At 36.7% G+C, this 21,021-nt stretch overlaps 1 protein-coding gene across 2 annotated transcripts in view; it reads right to left on the bottom strand.

Moving 5' to 3' along the window:
- Nucleotides 1-21,021, bottom strand: part of Ncam2 (neural cell adhesion molecule 2) — a 423,594-nt gene that overhangs the window by 112,229 nt on the left and 290,344 nt on the right. The gene's annotated exons all lie outside the window — the stretch shown is intronic.

The following is a 21,021-nucleotide window of genomic DNA, read 5'->3' as shown; positions in this document are numbered from 1 at the left end:
GGTGTCAGCGTTTGGATGCTGATTATGGGGTGGATCCCTGGCTATGGCAGTCTCTACATGGTCCATCCTTTCATCTCAGCTCCAAACTCCGTCTCTGTAACTCCTTCCATGGGTGTTTTGTTCCCAAATCTAAGGAGGGGCATAGTGTCCACACTTCAGTCTTCATTCTCCTGTAATTTTTATATTATATTAAGGCTCATGAAAACATATGGTATTTTGGATATTTAGATAGTTCAAATAAAAAAGGTGAATTGTTAAAATAAGAAAAAATATTTAGAACTAAACTTATTGTTCTGACAATTGATTGGTTAGAATTAGAGAATAAATAGTATTTCTGGAAAGCTCCTTGATGTAGAACTTAGAATGAAATTTTAAAATATTTAATGAAAATCACTGATTTAGTAATATTCAATATTTTGCTACTCTCATTTTTCTACAAGTATTGTGTAGCATGTGAGAAGTCTTAGTTTTCAGAACAAGATTGTTAAGTCTTTCTCTAACCATCCTATATTAATTTCAATGACACTACTCTAATACCAGTTCCAGTAAAATACATTTATTGACTTAAAATACTTTAGTATTTATATACAAGAATGTATAGTATTGTATCCTGTGCATGCTTATTACACTTAATATACATTCTTTCTATATTGGCCAAAAAGAAAGCAATTTATCCATTTATGTATTTACTGGGCTTCATTCATAAGTCACTTAAACAGATTGCTTCCATCTCCTGGCCCTGTGAAGTTTGCTGCTGTGAATTGAGAAAGAACTTGAAAGAAGTCATTTCTCAATACTGGTTTCCCTTTCTTTTCATATCCGTACAATACTGGAACTGCTCTGTCCCATTTTTCTCGGCTATTAAGGTTTATGTGTGTGTTTAACGTCCTGATTGTTTTCATGACACCTTCTTTTCTTTATGTCATTTTTTTAAAGATTTTTATTTAAGTATATAGGTACACTGCCATGTCTTTAGATCCACCAGAAGAGGGCATCAGATCTCATTACAGATGGTTGTAAGCCACCATGTGGTTGCTGAGAATTGAACTCTGGACCTAGGAAGAGCAGCCAGTGCTCTTAACCACTGAGCCATCTCACCAGCCCCTCTTTATGTCGTTCATATCAAACTTATAAGGATATAAAAACTTGATATTCTCTACTCACACTGAGGTGGCACGAATATTTTTTGAGGTTTGAATTTACACTTTCCTACGTTATGGTGAGCATGCAAATTTTAAGGGATCCGCCTCAAGGACAGGCTCCAAAGCCTGACACTATTACTGATGGTATAGGGTGCTTACAGACAGGAGCCTAGCATGGCTGTCCTCCAAGAGGCCCAACAAGTAGCTGCCCAAGACAGAAGCAGATCCTTACACCCAACCAAAGTTCTAAAGTCAGGGACCTCTGTAGTTGAATTAGGGAAAAGCTTGAAGAAGTTGAGGAGGAGGAAGATCCCATAGGAAGACCAGCAGTCTCAACTAACCAGGACCCCTGAGATCTCTCAGACACGGAGCCACCAACCCGGCAGCATACACTAGCTGATATGAAACCCCGATACATATACAGCAGGGGACTGCCTGGTATGACTTTGGTGATGAGAGAAGATGCATCTAACTCTCAGGAGACTTGAGGCCCCAGGGAGTGGGGAAACTTGAGGGGCTGGAGAGGGAGCATGCTCTTAGAGACAGGAGGGGAGAGGAACTGACGGAGGACAAACCAGGATGAGGATAACAAGTACACTGAAATAAAAAAAAAAAGATTAAATATAATAAGTAAATAAGTAAATGAATAAATAAATAAATCAGGTTGGCCAATTTGAAAATCAGGTTACTGTCATATTTACTACTAAATAGTTTTCTCCTCCTGTATTATTGGTTTTTCTCATTGATGTACTATTTTCTCAGATTTTCTCCAGATTTGCAGTTGATCTCCACTCTGCTGTTTTACATTGTGTGGAAGCCTTTTTTGATACTTGTAGTCTCATCTGTTTCTGCTCTTCCTTTCTCACACTGCATGTAGCATCTCATCTAAGTAATCAGTGACAAAGCGTTCTCTGTTTCTCATAACTTAGCAGCTTCACTTCTTATACTGAGGTCTTGAGTCGTTTTACAACTAGTTATTAAATTTGTGCTTTGACAGTTTCTCACACTAATATAGAAAATATCCTGACTACTCTTTCTGACACACTCTTGCATCTCCTGACTCTACTCTTCCTCACACATTTATTTCTCATATTCACAACTATTCATTTTTCTTTGAGACCCATTTATTTTAATGAGGAACATTAGTGAAATCAATAGTATAAAGCAGTAGCCTGGAACTGGATGAACTTAGTAATGTATACAAACCTGGAGACCATGACGATCCCTCAATCCATACCCATCCCCCAGACAGTACACTAACAGTAAGAGGTAGGGGCCTTGAGAATTTCTTCCATTCATGACTTATTGTTGGTATGGCTTGCTCTATGCACAACAATAGCAACCATTCAGCATTAATATGTTCGTGATTACAGAAGTCCTTTCAAATCTAGGATTTATTTTGCAATTTATTTATAATTGTTCTGCATGTGTTCTTTGAGTTTTCAGTACAATTTATTACAAACATTATCATTTTTCCAATAAATGAATATTATTACTGCTGTTATTTAAAAAATTTGCTGACATTTCTCTTGATTTGGGGCTCTGTATTCTTATATGCATGTATATGCATATACATATGTATACATAAGGTTATATCTAATCCAGGGTGTATTAATACAGTACAGAAATATATTGTACACTGGTCAGAATTGATAAGATTAAACACCTGACAAGTACTAGAGAGGAAGGAAAAAAGAAGAACTCACACACACGCACACACACACACACACACACACACACACACAAATGTTAGTGTGACTGCAAACAGGTTCAGCCATTCTGGATTTCTATGTGAAAAACTACTGATAGGCTACATATAAATCTATCATTTGACTTGTATCACACCTTGGCATATATTCAAAGGGGTCAACACTGAATAACATAGATACTCAGACGTGCTAAGCTATTCACAAGAAAGAGGAAATAAAAACTTAAGATCTCTTCAACTGCTAAGTGGATAGTAGAAATGTGGAACACATATAGTCTAGTAGTTTCACAAAATCTCATCTCTAGGTTGCTTCTGGTCAGAATACTTTGTTGCAGCAGTACAAACTCGGCAAAAAAATATTTTAGAATATAAAGAACTCAAAAAGATGGACTCCAGAAAATCAAATAACCCCATTAAAAATGGGGCACAGAGCTAAACAAAGAATTCTCAACTGAGGAATATTGAATGACTGAGAAGCACCTGAAAAAATGTTCACCATCATTAATCATCAGGGAAATGCAAATCAAAACAACCCTGAGATTCCACCTCACACAAGTCAGAATGGCTAAGATCAAAAATTCAGGTGATAGCAGATGCTAGTGAGGATGTGGAGAAAGAGGAATACTCCTCCATTGTTGGTGGGATTGCAAGCTTGTACAACCACTCTGGAAATCAGTCTGGCGGTTCCTCAGAAAATTGGACATATTACTACCACTAGATCCAGCAATACCTCTCCTGGGCATATACCCAGAAGATGTTCCAACTGGTAATAAGAACACATGCTCCACTATGTTTATAACAGTCTTATTTATAATAGCCAGAAGCTGGAAAGAACCCATATGTCCCTCAACAGAGGAATGGATACAGAAAATGTGGTACATTTACACAATGGAGTACTACTCAGCTATTAAAAAGAATGAATTTATGAAATTCCTAGGCAAATGGATGGACCTGGAGGGCATCATCCTGAGTGAGGTAACACATTCACAAAGGAACTCACACAATATGTACTCACTGATAAGTGGATATTAGCCCAAAACCTAGGATACCCAAGACATAAGATACAATTTCCTAAACACATGAAACTCAAGAAAAATGAAGACTGAAGTGTGGACACTATGCCCCTCCTTAGAAGTGGGAACAAAACACCCTGGGAAGGAGTTACAGAGACAAAGTTTGGAGCTGAGATGAAAGGATGGTCCATGTAGAGACTGCCATGTCCAGGGATCCACCCCATAATCAGCATCCAAACGCTGACACCATTGCATACACTAGCAAGATTTTATCGAAAGGACCCAGATGTAGCTGTCTCTTGTGAGACTATGCCGGGGCCTAGAAAACACAGAAGTGGATGCTCACAGTCAGCTAATGGATGGATCACAGGGCTCCCAATGGAGGAGCTAGAGAAAGTACCCAAGGAGCTAAAGGGATCTGCAACCCTATAGGTGGAACAACATTATGAACTAACCAGTACCCCGGAGCTCTTGACTCTAGCTGCATATGTATCAAAAGATGGCCTAGTCGGCCATCACTGGAAAGAGAGGCCCATTGGACACGCAAACTTTATATACCCCAGTACAGGGTAACGCCAGGGCCAAAAGGGGGGAGTGGGTGGGTAGGGGAGTGGGGGTGGGTGGGTATGGGGGACTTTTGGTATAGCATTGGAAATGTAAATGAGCTAAATACCTAATAAAAAATGGAACAAAAAAGAAATAATATTAATTACCTTAAGATTATTAAATTATGGAAGAATATACCAATTGGTTATTCAATACCAAGTGGTAAATCCTATAAACATGTATACAAGTGACAAAATACAGATTGATTATGGTGTATTTATATTTTTAAGAATATAATTATATGCATAGAAATATGAAGAAACAATTAAAGAGAAGTAATATAATGTGAATTTGAAGAAAGCAGAGGAGGACATACAAGAAGATTTGCGGCAGTAAAGGGTGGGGAGCATTGTATTTATATATACTCTAAATTAGGTAAAAAATTAATATATTAACAGTCAATAACATTTGCATTTCTGAATATAATATGCAATTATAAAATTAAATATCAAAACCAGAAAATACCAGAAATATTACTTTCTTTCCCTTCCTTTCCCCTTTTCCTCTTTCCTTCTTTCTTTCTTTCTTTCTTTCTTTCTTTCTTTCTTTCTTTCTTTCTTTCTTTCTTTCTCCTTCCTTTTCCTTTCTTCCTTTCTTTCTTCTTTTCTTTTTCCCTTTTTATTTCTCAAGTCAGCTGTTAGCACTGGTACAATCTACAAAGTTCAGGCTAGCCTCTATCTATCGAAAATTGTCTCTAAGCCTTCCAAATACTGGGATAAGAAGCATGTCCACACACAGCCAGGATTGAAGTCTTTAAAAATCTAATAACCGTGATATTTTTTCCTAACTATTGTTAAGATGCAGTGAACTGTAGGTCAAACTTATTTAAACTTAATGAATGTGTGTAAACAGAAAGTTGTGCTAGGACATTCAAGAAATTCTCATACGAATGATTTTTTTATTGAATTTCTCATTGAATTTTACCAGTACCCCCCACATAGTCCTCTTATATCATTATCTAAACTGTTTCTATTTTCCTATTCTTAAACCTTCCTATTCACAAAACATGACCTGCTCTCCAACTCAGATCCTATTAGAAATCAGCAAAAGTTCTGCATTCAGATTCACACTAAGAACTTCCTGATAATAATAGCCTCTCCCTTAACTTCCTCTACCTCACAGGTGCTGTTATTCATATTTTTTCTATTTTCTGACTCAATTATTTGCTTGAGGCAAACTTCACTTTCTCTTTGCATTTCTGCCTCTTGGCCTGAAATTGTCTGAATGTGAATTTTTCTTCCCCCCTGAAGGCTGACCTGCATCTTATCTCTGCCTCCAGACAATGCTGATAACAAAAAATGTTAGAGAAAATAGGAGCTGAAATACTAAATATTTGACCTAATTTCCATTAAGTCATGAACAGTAATATAAGATAATTGACTGTACAAATATCTAATAGTCACTTAATAGCTGAAATTACAAAAATTATTTAAGGGAAAGAGCTGTCTCAGCAGTTAAGTATGCCTGCTATTCTTCCAGAAATTGCTGAGTACTCACATTAGTTATTGCAAATTCACCTACAAACCCAAGGATCTGACACTGTTTTCTAGTTGTTAGAGGCTCTCATATATACCACAGACACAGACATAGACACACACACACACACACACACACACGAGAGAGAGACAGACAGACAGACAGACAGAAATACATTAAAATTAAGAAAAGTTTAAAAGATAAAAATAAATATGCTTTAGAAATCACATTAAGAATTTAATACTTTGTCTTTCTTAAAGAAAATTTACGACACCAAGTCAGACATATGAACTCCTAAGGCATTCGCATACTGCAATGAATTCTTTCCTTTCTCTTCACCTTACTTAGTGAGATGAAATTATGATGTTTTTTTACTATAATGGTTTGAATGAGAATGAGCCCCTTATAAGATAATATATTTGAATGTTTTGTCCCTAGTTTGTAGAACTGTTTAGGAAGGGTTAGGAAGTTTGGACTTGTTAATAGTGGTTTGCGACTTTAAGCTTTCAATTCCCATACCAGCCTCAGTCTTACTCCTTCTACCCTATATGTGCAGAACATAAAAATCTCTTTGCTCATGTCCCTGTGCCATGTCCACCTGCCCGCTGCCATGCTCCTTGTCATGAGGCCGAGGCTCTCTCCCTTTGCAACTATAAGCAAGACCCCAATTAAATGCTCCCTCTTCTAATGTGGCCTTAGCTATAACATTTCTTCACAGAAATAGAGCAGTAACGAAGAGAAATGCCTCAATGTGAAATTTCAGAATCATAAATAATAGAAGCAATTCTCTTTTTTATTTTGCTGTTGTTTAGAGAGCCTTTCCATAATACTTCATTTAAACAAAATCCATAAAATTTCTAAACACGTTCTCATGCCAGGAGCCATCAAGGAGAAGCTAAAAACTAGCAAGTAATCTTCCTGAGATGGTTCCAACATGGACTGTAATGTTAATGACAGATTTGCAAGGCTGGGGGGAATATATCTGAGGAAAAAAATCTTGCTATTAATATGATTTTGCAGTTTTTATTAAATGTACATATTCATACATACATATAGTGAATATATATATGTATATATTCACTAGGTATTAACCCACCTCTTTGAGCAGATCTCTGCAGAACAATGAAGATATATTGTCTTGATATATAGACAAATAGATGATTTCTTAATTATTAATGATGATGCCATAAGAATTCCTAAAATTATAGTAGTAATTATTAAGCTCTTTTATAATAGGTGCTCTTAAATCCTCTCTGATAGTAAAAACTGCAATGAGAACTCTGTCAGTCTTCAAGTGTCAGGGCTTAATAGCTTCTGAGTTTAGCTAACAGGCATCTACAATTTAGAGCATATTCCAAGAAGTTATAATACAATTAACTACAAGCCATAATAAACAGAACTAAGGATTTCATATAGGTACAAGGACAGAAGATAAAATATTGACTGGGTTTATTTATATAAAACTTCACTAATAACTTAGTCACAAAACACATGGTTTTTAAACTCTCCATGAACCTGTTGAACTTGGGACAGATAATGAATGTTTAGTCAGATAATTACTCTTAATGGATATGCATGTAAACATACTGTGTTGTAAACTTCTTACTCAAGTTATGCTTTGAATTTATGTGTAAACTTGTGGTGAAGTTTTGTACTATGTGATCAAATATTCGGAAAGTTGTATAAATGTAAGTGATGAAGACACTTTCTTTCTTTCTCTCTTTCTTTCTTTCTTTCTTTCTTTCTTTCTTTCTTTCTTTCTTTCTTTCTTTCTTTTTTTTTGTTGTTTTTTGAGACAGGGTTTCTCTGTGTATCCTTGGCTGTCCTGGAACTAACTCTGTAGACCAGGCTGGCCTCGAACTCAGAAATCCACCTGCCTCTGCTCCCAACAGCTGGGATTAAAGGTGTGCACCATCAGTGGCTGGCTGTGAGAGGACTTTTTAAAGAAGAACTTTTTTTTTTTTTTTTGAGAAGAATCTTCTTAGAGAACTTTCATTAAAAACAAAAGCAAAAACACAAAACTCCTAGAGAGAATGTAGATAATGTAGAAGTAAAGACTAAAATCACTTTTGAAAGTGTCCCTTTCTCTTCCTGTGACTTCAACGAGCAGGCTTGGAGTTAGAGTGTCAGTTCCTTCAGAGGTAGAACAAAGGCTTCATGACTTAATCCTCTGCTCTTAGGCTACTTGTGTTAATCAACTAAAGCATTGGTTTTTAATCTTCAGAATGAATGAGAAAGTTTTTAGGACCTTTTTACAAGTTATCAACAAGCATTCAGTATAGTTAGAGGGCTAGAATATCTGGAGACCATCAGTCTTTAAAGCCACACCTGTGTGTCTTCCTTTAACACATTCTAGGTCAGGAGGCTCCTGGCATTTTTATCTCTTTTTGCTAGCTCACAAGCTCTGCTTTATCAATTTTAGAAATCCCTTAGGAACTTCATGTCCTGCCTGTGTCTAGCAAGAAAAGTTACAATATCCCTTACAACCTCATAAAATCAGCAACTCACAACCCTTAAATGCCAAAGTCTTGTGAATTTACAAATTTCTGTGTAAACATTCTTTTGTGCTAAGATCCTTCACCATCTCTGCTGTGTGTTATTTGTACATTGCTGCCTCACAGCCAGTTTTTTTTTTCCCAGATGGCCAAGAATTCATAACAACTTTGAAGGCATTCCGGTTAACAACTGACATATTTATAAGGGAAATTCCATAGAGCTGAATGCCTAGTAATCTTATGGCTTTATCACTTTGCACACATATGCTCGATGCTACCCATTCAATCATGAAAGCAGTCAAGAACATTTGTCAGAGTGTTCAGTATTTCAGCAGCTTATGGTGACTTTTAGTCTCCTAATTAAGACACAAGTTTTTGAACTGCAGACAATGTTCTTTTCTTTACAGTATCTGGATTTATATTTGACACATAAGAGATGTTCAGTAATTAAAAATTAAATAAATCAAAACTCAAAACCTCAAGACAAGGCATATTTGGTTCACAGTCTAAACACACAATATTTTGCACTGTAATCTAAAATGACTTTCCTGCTACTACATTTTCTCCCTTGAACTCATTACTTATTTTGTGAAGAAGTTAGCCCCCTTAATTAGTGAAGAATTTACTGCATTTCAAAAATTTCCTGAAGCACATTGAGTCTTCTCAGCCCTCTGAATTTCCTCACTTTTGATTTATTCACTGAAAACTATCAAGGGAGTAAAAAGCTAATATATCTTTTGGCACATTTTGAGGCTAATTCAATAAATGATTTCATAGATACAGGTCTACTATATGTTGAGACGTATGAAGAATCAGCTATGGCAATTAGCTGAAATCAGTCCAGGTACCATGGGAATTCTACTTGCTGAGTGGAATACTAAATTAGATGTGTGCTTAATGCCAGTTAACCATAACACCAAACGCATATTTTCATAAATGAATTTAAACAGCCAACATATGCATAAATCTCATAATATTTTATGAGATTACACACAAGTCAAGTCCTAAAAATCACATGCAATAAAGAATACTTATATGTGGCTTTTTTGAAAAAGCAGCGTCTGGATTTCTCTCTAATTTTATTTTTGTTAATGATATAATTGTGCCCAGTCAGAGAATAGTTTGACTATAAGAGGAATCACTCTGCTTTTAATATAATCTTTACCCTATTTGATTTTCTCAGATTACAATAGTTAAAACATCAATAAAATACGTGTTCTAGAGGTTGTTATTTCATGTAGTAGGTAACTAAGCCTTGATTTTTATTAAAATTTTCATAAATATCTATAACATTTTTCAAACATCTTATGATTAGTTACAACTTTACATATAAATATCTTATATAAATTGTTATTTACAAAAGGAAACATGATTCTTCAAATGGAAAAGTGATATCAATGAATAAGACTCAGGTATTTGAAAATTTGGCCCCTATTGTTTGAGGAGGTACCACATACTTGTATGACACACATAGGGGAACAGGGGGTTGGGAGTTTATAGCCTTTCCCCACATCTTGATTGATTTCACTTCTCTGTGCTTGTAGATAAAAATGTGACTCTCAGCTTCCTGATCCTGCCATCTCACATGAAGATTGCTGCTGAACCTCCACACCATTTTTACTCCAGTACCAAAAGCTTCAAATGAACTCTTTTCTTCTCCTCCGTAAGTGACTTTAAGTCACGATAATTTGTCAAAGCAACAGCAAAGTAACTAATACAGAACCTGGCACGTGATATTTTGCTTGTTCCTATGAAGAACATGACTATTTTGGCTTTTGAAGGAATGTGGAAGATTTTGTAACTTTGGACTGGGAAAGCACTCAAATGCTATAACGAAAGTTCAACTGACTGCTTCAGTGGAAGTCTGAACACAGTAGTGCTGTGAGCAGTGCAGTATTCAGAGACCCAGTCTGTGTGGTAATAAAATGGAAACAATATTAACATCTAGTGAGAAGCCCTTCCTGTGAAATTTTGATAAAAAAAGAAAAATATGCTCTTTTTGTCCTGAGGGATTGTCTGATGCTAAATTAAAATAAGAATAATTGTGGGCTATGGGGAGAAAGAGACAGCTTAATTGGTAATAGCACTTACATCAGGCATCTACTTGCAGGTTTGTTCCCAAAATAGCTCACAAAGATACATAACACTAGGTCCAGTGAATTTAATTCACTTGACTCATATCTACAAACATCAGAAATGCATGTGGTATATATGCATGCATAGAGACAAAATATTCACAGACATAAAAGGAAAATTAACAGAATCTCTAAAAAAAATGAGTAGAGGACTGATTTCTTTGGCAGAGGAATGTTCGGGATAGTACAACACCAAATCTGTGGAATGGTTATTACTAATAACTCTTATGGTGGTCGAGAGTGAAATACACTCAATGCAGAAGAAAAAAATACAAAATGTGCTGTTTAAAGAGAAAAGAAGCAGTAGAATGCTGAACTCTGCATTAAGGGTTTCCACTAAAAGAGATACTGCAACGATTATTGATGTTAGCCTACTGCTCTACATGGGGATGATGAGAAGAGTGCCCTAGTGGGGACACGTTACCCAGCTAAACTTCCCATGTATAAGAAAGCATAAAGAATTCCCTGCTTCCAGAAATCTTCAACATAAGAAAGCAGGTACTGATATCATCAAAGGGGTCTAGGGTCCATCCCTATTTGGCAGACAATCACATAAGTATTGCTCAAGTGGTACTGTTTTTGGTGGTATGAAAGTTTCAAGAATGAAGGACACACAGAATCTTCTTGTATGATTTCAGAAAAGACTTAAGGCCAGCTAATAGTGGTAGAGATCCACTGCAGTACTCTGAGAAGTCATTTCTGGACAGGGAACCTTGATTTAGATGCTGACTATGAGATGCTGGAGATGTCAGGGCTGTGAGATGTCTGTCAAGGATGGATACACACAAGCATTAAATCTAGCATAATGGAGAGATCCATGTTTGTGCTGACTGTCTTGGTTCTTTTTAACCTTAGACAGTCTTGACCACATAGAACTGTTTCAGGCAGCAAAGCTTTAGGGGAAGAGCCATGGAATCCCCTTTACATTGGTAATAATCTAAAAAGATTTTGTTTTAGCTCCTCTAGGTCTCCAATTTGCTTTGGCTGAGTGTTCCCAGATTGTACTTGGAAATTTAATTCTATGGTTTTTAGAAGGAAGTTTTTATGCTTATAGAATTTGCAAGATGTCACAATTAAGATTCTGTCTTGATTTTCAGAAGAGACTTTGGACTTTCAAACAGTATCAAAAATGCTATGTACTACGAGACACTTAAAATTTGATTACATTCATTATGCATTATGATATCACCATGATCCTTCAAAAGCTCATTGTATAATGGCCATGAGTTAGAATCATGACACTGTAGGCTCAGGTGCTTGAACATTTGTCCCCAGCTGGTAACACTGTTCGAGGAGGACATTCAGCCTTATTGAAGGAAGTACACAGCTATAGGTGGGATTTGAGAGTTTATAGTCTTGTGCAAATTCCAATTCCAGGTTCAAGAAGTGATCTTTTATCTTTGTATTCATACTTTCCTACCTGACACTTGATGATATGATTATGTCTGCTAGCCATGAAGAACTCCTATGTTTCACAAGCCATAGCTTCTAAATAAATACTTCTTTCATTTTATCAAAGCAAAAGAAAAGCAAACAACACAGTTATAGCCAAAAACAGATCCTTTTCTAAGTAACAAATATTCCTGCCCTCAAAACAAGGTCTCCCTGTGCAGACCTGGATGACCTAAAGTTTCTTATGTAGGCCAGGCTTGCCTCCTTAAGCTCAAAGTGATCGACAAGTCTCTGCTTCCTGAGTATTGGAATCAGTGAATGTTAAAAAATATAGAGTGAGTGACAGCATCTTAATTACAAGAATATTCCTTTTAAGTAATTGTTTTACAACAAATTTCTTATATTAAGATGAATTTCTATTTTGATTCATTAACATAAGGTATAAATTGTTATATAATAATCTCTCATTGTATAGAATATTTTTGAACTACTAAAAAAAGTAGTTATAAAACATAAATATTGACTGAGGTAAGAAAATAAATACAAAGAATACCTGTCATATTTAATGAAACAAGTAGATCATTTTATGTTGTACATAAATCATGGAAAGAAAATATTAAAGGCTTATACCAGCTTTTCATAATACCTGTCTAATCACACTGATAATTATTCTTTTAGTTGTAGAAAAACATTTAAGCCAGTCCAAGGAGAAAAGCAAACTGTTAAGATATTCAGGTTTATTTTCAAATATAAAACAAATAAATATTTTATTTATTTTAATATTTTTGTTTTTATTTTGGAAGTGTTGATATAAAGATGGAGGTCCTTCACATACCCTTGGCAAATATTGGGTCCTTGGTTTCTCTTTCATTAAAATGGTGTACATATTTCATTTTTAATAGTTTCTCTCTCTTTCTATACATGGACATATCCTGTCTCATGTACCTAATTATGATTTCATTAAGTATTCTATACTATTCCTGAGGTAATTCCAGATATTGTGCAATATCACTTTCAATCACATTGTACATGTGAAGAGCCTCACTAATGCTGCTTTTAATGTTACAAAAGCATATTGAGAAAAATAACTATATTCAAAGGATTTAAAATGGAAATACTGAAGAATGATATTCACTACTTTAAACAAACTTACTGGATCTTTTCTTTTTATCTGTATGTGATGATTACTCAAAGAAGTTTGATACCTAAGAACAAAATAGTATTCTCCAAACATGACTTGTGATTCAAACTCACTGTCCTGCCCTGTCTCTAAGTCCTTCTTATTCCCTGGACTCTGATTTTAAACTTATTGATTCCACTTAGTATTGCTTGTGCATTGGTGTAGTACCATCTACTAGATCATACCTCAAGCTTTATGAGGTCTTGTGTATGTAGTTCTGAAAGACTGTGAGGTCATGTGTACAGTGGTCCTTTGGTATGGGGTAAACACTACTTTGTAATAGATATCAACTACCTCTGACACGTGAATTATTTCTGACCCCATGTTCCAAGATGTTCATGCAGTTTAATCACAACAAAACCAAAGTATATAACACATATCCCTATTGTCTAACATTTCTTTTTTTTTATTACGTATTTTCCTCAATTACATTTCCAATGCTATCCCAAAAGTCTCCCACACCCTCCCCCCACCCACTCCCCTACCCACCCATTCCCATTTTCTGGCCCTGTCGTTCCCCTGTACTGGGGCATATAAAGTTTGCCTGTCCAGTGGGCCTCTCTTTCCAGTGATGGCTGACTAGGCCATCTTTTGATACATATGCAGCTAGAGTCAAGAGCTCCGGGGTACTGGTTAGTTCATAATGTTGCTAGAGAGGCACCACTCTTACTTAAGCTTCATTTGCCCTAGTTGCAATTCAGAAATATGATTTTATTATTACTACATCATTAGGAAGTTTAACCAGTGAGGAATGGATTACCCATCACATTTCACAAAGTCTTGATGCATCATTGTTTTGATTTACTATGTGTTGAGAGGACAGAAAAGGCTGAGACATGGCCTCAGTGGAAATAGGTGTCAAGAAATCCACTGTCAAAATATCCAGAAGAAGGCTGCCTTGTGAGGAAGTAAGGAAGTAGACAGAAATGGTATAGACTTGAGTGTGTCATTCAAAATTATATGTTAAAAACGTTTTTCTTCAATGTCCTTTGCAAATAGAATCAATTGGAGAATCAATTGCTTTATGATGAGGGTAATGATAGAGGAAATTTTGTGATAAGACCATTGCCTTTGTAAAAGACAAAGAAATGTAGGATTTGTGTTTATCCATGCACCAAGGAAAGATAGGGAGTACATAGCAATCAGGAGTACAACACTCATCAGAAACCTGACCATCCTGTTATACTGCTTCCACAATTCTAGCCCCTAGAACTTTCTGAGAAGTTCATAGTTTGCTCAACTGCAATATTTTATTATTATCATCCCTATCCCAGTTTGCTCTAATTAGCAACTTGAAGAATGCCAGAGTTGTTTGTGAGGAAATCCATGAATGAAAAAATTGCCGAATCCGAATGCCCTGTAGTAGCATTGCCTTTTGGATTTTGGTTTTGTCTTAGTTATTAATTTCAACAGAGGAATCCACAGTTGTGGGCAGCTCCAACCTTACCTGTACAAGAGAACTGGCTAAGCACCAGTCTTTCATCAGGATGGCTAGTAATGTTCCTCTATGGGTTAGCATTCCTTCTTCGAGTTCCATTAGTGATGAACCTTAATTTATAAGCCAAATGCATTGTTTCCTCTTTTGGGTGGTTTTTGGACAGAATGTTTAATAACAGCAACACAAAGGAAATTACAATAATCTTAGGATGACAAAGACAACCAAAGTTCTATTGAGAACTGATGAACCAAATTTCAGAGTATTAAGGCCCTGGGAAAATGTTAAAGCATGGATAAAATTTTAAAGCCTAGGAACCAGTTACCTGGCTAGCCTGCTACTTATAATAGTTTCTCATATATTTCTGCTGCTACTAGGAAACATTCTAATACCAAGGTTGATTACATATTCTGTTCTGTGCCCTTGGAAACCAATCGTGATAAAAAGTAAATAGAACTGTTTTATATAGTTACACACAATAAACTTGGACCCCAACCAATAACCCAACATCACTTCCTGCACCTGTGTATAAGCTTTTGTGGGATGAGATGCCCCTGGGATAGATCCTAACAGAGAGACACACCTGCACCAATATAGGATACTATTTGGAATAAGACTTCCATTTTGTGTAGCGGTTCAATAAAGTTTAAGTTCCCAAGACCTCCCTTGACACTGAAATCCTACTTGGCAGAAACAGACATGTATGTGGGTAACTGACATCCTGGTTGGCAAGTCCCCTGTCACAGTTGAACCAATGGGAGCAGGAACATAACAGATATTACTACCTATATAGATAGTGCTGGAGAAAGTGTATTTACAGTTGTTCATATATCAAACATGAATTATAAATCAAATGAAGAGGACTCAAAATGAAATTCATGAAAAGAGTCAATATTTCTGACCATGCATTGTTATCAAATAACTGTTAAAATAAGTTCATCACAAAATAATTAAGTCTAATTAGTATACTATGTGTAAGAACTAGTCACAGAACTTAATGACATCCCAATAGACATCAGACATATCATATAACTGGGGAGTACTGCATTAAAACACATACAATGAACCTGTTATCTCCTTTGTTTTCTGAATGAGAGCTTTAGTTCAACTCTGACTTCAGAGTAAGGTGACACCTTTGAAACAGCAAATGAACAGGCAGAATGCCAAGAAATACGCTTAAGTTAAAACACAAAGGGGTTTTGAGGAAAAAAAAAACCTGGTAATCATTTAACGTTCTTAGTTCAGTGCTATTGTAGTAAATGACTGGTTTCAAATTAGAACTGGCTTGAGTCTTTTAGCTGCCTCTTGGCACTGTTACATTGTAGATGTTTGGTATGGGTGAAAAGACTTTTGTGGTAACTTCTCATTACACTTTGTAATGTTCAAAATTTTCATAATCTTTACAGCAGCTCTTGATGCAAAGGTGTATATAAAACAATGTCAGACATATGTACTGTAAGAGTGAGTAGAAAATTAAGACAGTCGTTTTCATGGCCTCTCATGTACTGAAAAGTTTATTAGTATAAATCTTTGTTACTTATGACACCCTATAGATTTTTGATTGATTTCAGTTGTTAATTGTTTATGACTCACTCTGTACTGTGTTTTGTGAACTTTGTTTTAAATTAAGGTGATTACATTGCTAAAGTTGTTATTTTATTATGTGACTTTATTATATTTTGGTATGATAGCAGGTGTAAATGTATATGTTTATTAGAAATTAGCAACCTTTTATCTTCTGTAGTTTTATAAACAACCTTATCAAAATTAGCTAGATTTTTTTTTTGGTTTTTGGTTTTGTTTTGTTTTCTTTTTTGGTTTTGTTTGTTTTGTTTTTGTGTTTTTGTTTTTTGCTTTTTTTGGTTTTTCAAGACAGGGTTTCTCTGTGTAGCCCTGGCTGTCCTGGAACTCACTCTGTAGACCAGGCTGGCCATGAACTCAGAAATCCACCTGCCTCTGCCTCCCGAGTGCTGGGATTAAAGGCGTGCGCCACCATGCCTGGCTAGCTAGATTGTTTTAAGTAGGCCAAGCTTTTGTTGTTGTTGTTGTTGTTGTTTTGGTTTTTTGTTTTTGTTTTTTTTTCCATTTTTTATTAGGTATTTAGCTCATTTACATTTCCAATGCTATACCAAAAGCCCCCCCCCATACCCACCCACCCCCACTCCCCTACCCACCCACTCCCCCTTTTTGGCCCTGGCATTCCCCTGTACTAGGGCATATAAAGTTTGCGTGTCCAATGGGCCTCTCTTTCCAGTGATGGCCGACTAGGCCATCTTTTGATACATATGCAGCTAGAGTCAAGAGCTCCGGGGTACTGGTTAGTTCATAATGTTGTTCCACCTATAGGGTTGCAGTTCCCTTTAGCTCCTTGGGTACTTTCTCTAGCTCCTCCATTGGGAACCCTGTGATCCATCCAATAGCTGACTGTGAGCATCCACTTCTGTGTTTGCTAGGCCCCAGCATAGTCTCACAAGAGGCCAAGCTTTTTTGAATTTGAATTGTTTGTAGTCTAAGCTTTATGGTGATTCTCCTGACCCAAGCTCTAAAGCATGGGCATCGGCTGGTTTTATGTGTCAAATTGAGGAGAGCTAGAGTCATCCCAGAAGAAGGAATGTCAGTGGAGGACATGTCCCCATGAGGCATGATCCCAGTGATAAATGAGGGAGAACCAAGCCTATTGTGATTGGTTTAATCCTAGGGCTGGTAGTCCTGGAATCTATATCAAAGCAGCCTAAACAAGCCATGGGGAACAAAGCAAAAAGCTACACCACTTCCTGTCTCCTGCATAAACTCCTGCCTCCAAGCCCCAACCCTACTCAATTTCAGGCCCTGACATCCTTCTATGATAGGCTATAATCTGTTAGGACAAGGCAAGTAAACACTTTCTTCCATAACTTGGTTTTTGGCCATGTTCTTTGTCTCTGCAATAACAGCCCTAAGTAAGACAGAATAAGAGCTACTAAGTAAGACAGACATATGAGTTATTTTCATTCTTTAACCTGTATTAAAAATAGAACATAGGGTGGTTCTAAGTATGTCATAATATCACAATATCCCATCATAGTCTATTTCCATTTGTTTATAAGAAATTAAAATTTTAGATAAAAAAATCAAAGACAATTATCTATCTCCCACTCTCCCCAAAGAAAACTATATGATGAATCTGAAAACAACAACTGAAAATCAGAGCAATCATAAAAGAAACAAAACCAAAATGAAAACAATCAAAATTAAAACCAAACAGAATAAAACTTTGGTCCTTTATCTCATGTGTTTGCCTTTCTTTCCCCCACCCCCACCCTGGTCCCATAATAAGCCAGCTTTAAGGATGTTCAGATGTAACAAGCCCAGAATGGCAGAGAAGCTTGGAAAGGAGTAAGCCCATGTGAGAAGCAATGAGGGCAATCTGTGTAGACTTCAGAAATGGCAATGCCAAAGTTCTGTGTAAAATACCACAGAAATGTCAAACAAACTCAAACATTTGCTTACACTGGGTACACATAAGCCTACACAGTAAAGCCCTTAATGAATGCTAATGATAGCAACAACAAAAATAAATCTTTGTAGTATTATTTGCTTTAAAAATACTCATATGTTTTATAAAATATTCAGAATGTGCAGAAACATGAATATTTACAGTATCCATGAAACAATTCAACATATCTTTACAATAAATGAACCAGAAGAGTATAGCCAATCTCAAGAGAAAGGAAAATTAACAGATGTGAACCTGAAAATGACTCAGATGTTTAATTCATTGCTGTTTGTTTAGAGCTGATATTTTAGGCAAGCTTAACTTGTGCTGCAGATGGTAGGGACAAAGAACTATATAAATGACCCAAAATTAGATACTGTCTCTGTGCCCTCTACTTAGATGCCTAAGGGTTTACCCATCTGGTTGATTTTTCTCCAAGAACAGGTCTTAGTTTGGTTGATTCTTTAGTTCTCTTTGTTTCTAATTGATTGATTTTACCTGTGAGTTTATTTCTTGCCATCTACTCTTCTAGGGCATTTTGTTTTTGTTCTAGAGTTTTCTGTCACCATCTTTGACTTTAAGCTGTACTACAGAGCAATAGTGATAAATACTGTATGATATTGTACAGCCACAGGCAGGTTGATCAATGAAAAAAATTAAAGACCCAGAAATAATCCCATATATATGGTTACTTCATCTTTGAAAAAATCATGCAGTAAAAAAAAATAATAATAATAAAGAGCATTTTCAAGGAATGTTGCTGGTCTAACTGGAGGTCTGCATGTAGAAAAATGCAAAGTGATCCATTTTTATCACCTTGTACAAAGCTGAAGTCCAAGTAGATCAAGGATCTCAACACAAAACCAGATACAATGAATCTAATAGAAGAGAAAGTGGGAAAGAGGCTGGAACATATCGGCACAGGGGAAAATTTCCTGAAGAGAACACCAATGGCTTAGGCTCTAAAACCAACAATTGACAAATGGGACCTCATGAAGCTGAAAAGCTTCTGTAAGGCCCAGGACACTGCCAATTGGACAAAATGGCAACCTAGAGATTTTGAAAAGATCGTTACCATACTTATGTCTAATAGAGGGCTAATATCCAAAATATCCAAAGAACTCAAAAAGTTAGACTCTAGAAAATCAAATAATTCTAATAAAAATGGGGTTCAGAGCTAAACAAAGAATTCCAAGTGAGGAATCTTAAATGGCTGAGAAGCACCTAAAGAAATGGTCAATATCCTTAGTCATCAGGGAAATGCAAATCAAAATGACCCTGAGATTCCACCTCACACAAATCAGAATGCCTAAATCTCAGGAGACAGCAGATGTTGCTGAGGATACTGAAAAAGAGGAACACTTCTCCATTGCTGGTGAGATTGCAAGCTGATTCAATCACCTTGGAAATTAATCTGGCTGTTCCTCAGAAAATTGGAAGTAGCTCTACCTAAAGACCCAATTATACCACTCCTAGGTATATACCCAGAAGATGCTCCAAAATATAACAAGATGTAGATACTCAACCTACAACATCACTCCATTATGTTCATAGCAGCCTTCTTTATAATTGCCAGTAATGGGAAACAACCCAGATGCCCTACATCCAAAGACTGGATACAGAAAATGTGGTGTATTTGCACATTAGAACACTACTCATCTATTAAAAGTGATGATTTAATGAAGCTTGTAGGCAAATTCATGGTACTAGAACCTAATATCCTGAGTGAGGTAAACCAGAGCCAAAAGGCCATGCTTGGTATGTCTTGACTGATATGTATTAGCCCCAAATCTCAGAATTCCAATGATACAACTCACAGACCATCTGAAGCTTAACAAGAAGGAAGCCCACAGTGTAGATGCTTCAAACACACTTAGAAGAGGGAAGAAAATAATCACAGGAGGCAGAGGGAGGGAAGGACCTGAATGGTAGAGAAGAGGGGGAGAAAATAAAGTGTGTGTTTGTGGGGGGGGGGGCGACTAGATGTGGGAAGAGACAGGAAAGAAGACCAGAGGCTCAGAAGTACAAATATAAATAAGTATTGAGGGCCAGGAAATTGAATAGAAACATTTAGCAGTGGGGGATGGGGAACATGTGGAACCACTAGAAAGTCCCAGACTCCAGGGTGGAAAGAGCTCTAAGGACCCACTGGTGATGACTTTAGCCAAAAGACCCAAAAGGGTAGATACAGCCTGTAGATGCCACCTTCAGTATAAAGGCATGGTCCCCACTTGAGAGATGGGGCCACCCATCCATCTCAAAAAATTTAACCTAGTACTGTCCTTGTGTAAAGGACAAAAATGGAGCATAGGCTGAAGGAAAGGCCATCGAGAGACCATCCCACTGTGCAGTCCATTCCATCTGCCAACACCAAACCCTAACATTATTCTGATGCCAAGATGTGCTTGCAGACAGGCATGGCTGCCCTCTGTGAGGTTCTGCCAATACCTGACTAAGACAGATGCAGATACAGCCTACCATTGAACCGAGCCTGGGGACCCTAATAGAAGAATTAGGAGACAGGCTAATGGAGCTGAAGGTGACTGCAACCCCAAAGGAAGAATAGAATCAACTAATAGGACCCCTCAGAACTCCCAGGGACTAAAACACCAACCAAAGAGTATACACGGGTCCTGCTACATATGCAGCAGAGGACTGCCTTATCTGGCATCAGAGGGAGGGAAGTAGTTTGGTCCTATGGAGGCTTGATGCTCCAGAGTAGGGGGATGCTAGATGGATGAGGTGGGGTTGGGTGTGCATTCAGGGAAGCACCCTTTTAGAGACAAACTAGAGGGACATAGGGTGGAGTTCCTTGGAGGGGAGACCAGGAAGAGGGTAATATTTGAAATTTAAACAAATAAAGTAATTAATAAAGAAAAACACACATATAGAAAATTACTTCCACTCTTATGAATTAGGGTAGATGCTTAATTTATAATAACCTTTAATCAAGTAATTCTAGAA

Source organism: Mus musculus, chromosome 16, assembly GCF_000001635.26.
Source record: "Mus musculus strain C57BL/6J chromosome 16, GRCm38.p6 C57BL/6J".
In the NCBI taxonomy this organism is placed as follows: domain Eukaryota; kingdom Metazoa; phylum Chordata; class Mammalia; order Rodentia; family Muridae; genus Mus; species Mus musculus.
Note: the sequence above shows the minus strand (reverse complement) of the source record. Positions and strands in the feature narration are given on the sequence as shown.